Source organism: Gavialis gangeticus, unplaced genomic scaffold (genome assembly GCF_001723915.1).
Source record: "Gavialis gangeticus isolate Ggan-Ray unplaced genomic scaffold, GavGan_comp1, whole genome shotgun sequence".
NCBI classification, from domain to species: domain Eukaryota; kingdom Metazoa; phylum Chordata; order Crocodylia; family Gavialidae; genus Gavialis; species Gavialis gangeticus.
In genome coordinates, this window is record NW_017729011.1 from 4451009 (window position 1) to 4452199 (window position 1191).

The 1191-nt window shown below is 53.5% G+C and overlaps 1 protein-coding gene across 1 annotated transcript in view; it reads left to right on the top strand.

Annotated features, from left to right (window-relative positions):
- Nucleotides 1-1191, top strand: part of LOC109292817 (ectonucleoside triphosphate diphosphohydrolase 8-like) — a 76903-nt gene that overhangs the window by 55692 nt on the left and 20020 nt on the right. The gene's annotated exons all lie outside the window — the stretch shown is intronic.

The following is a 1191-nucleotide window of genomic DNA, read 5'->3' on the forward strand; positions in this document are numbered from 1 at the left end:
ATGGATGCAAGCGGTACAGACTTGGCGCATAATATGCCACTCAGAGAGGTCAGTCTCGCTGGGTAAGGAGTTCACACTTAGACCTCAATGGGAATTTTGGGAATTTCAGAGCCTGCAGGGACTGGTTATGGATAGTGCAGGTAAGTGTAAGGATAAAGGCCCACTTAGCAAATAAATGGGGGGGGGTGATGAGGCAGGATGTGGGTTTCAGTGTCAGCCAGCAGCTTGGGCTTGTCAGCTGTCCGTCTCCCAAAGCTTTGGCTGTGACAATTAGGCCGGTGTGAGTTGGCAGCGATCTGATCCGGCTTTGGATCCAGCCATTTTGGATGGCCGCGATCTGCTCCAGGGCTCCGACCGGGTTTCAGCCTTGGTCCAGCCCAAGCTTTGGAGCCGCCTCGGAGATCCGGCCACAGGGGACAATGGGGAATCAATGAAATAGCTATAACTTTGTTGTGTTTTGTCCAATTTGGATGAAACTTGCAGGGATGGTAGCAGAGGCTACCAAATTGGACAAAACACAAGTTTTGTCTGAGTTTCAAGAAGATCAGTGCAGGGGTTTTGGGGTAACTGTACTCCAAATTCTTGAAAGCCAGACTCCTGTCACGTCTATGTGTTACACCACAGAGGGGTCAAAACTGCAGGGCTGGTAGCTCTTGCTGAGGCCACAAAGCCTGCCAAGTTTCAAGGAGATCGGTGCAGGGGTTTGGGAGGAACTGCCCCTCAAGCTGCGGACAAGCAGAACTCGTGCCATGGGTGACCCTACGTGTGTCAAGGTGCAGCGGGGTGACAGCTGCAGGGGTGGTGGCCCCAATGTGACGCCTGCCAGCTGTCAAGGAGATCAGTGCGGGGGAGTCCTGGGGCCCTGCACCCCTAGCTGCTGACAGGCAAAACTCCTGCCAAGACTCTGTCTGTCCTGGGGCAGTTGATTGTCTGTATTGAGTCTTTTCTCTCCTTAGCCTGGTTTTGTAGGTGCTAATTGATGCTTGTTAAGTCGTTATGTAGCAGCTAGGTCCTGTGTCTTGAGCTGGTCCCTGAGTCCCTGGTCCCCGAGTGAATCATGACTGATTGGTTGGTAACTGGGAACACAGCAGCTTAGAGCCAGGCTTGCAGCAGTGTCTCCCTCCCCGCCCCAGGACAGACAGTCAGTCCCACAGCACCCATGGCACCAGTTTTGCCTGCCAGTGGCTTTTT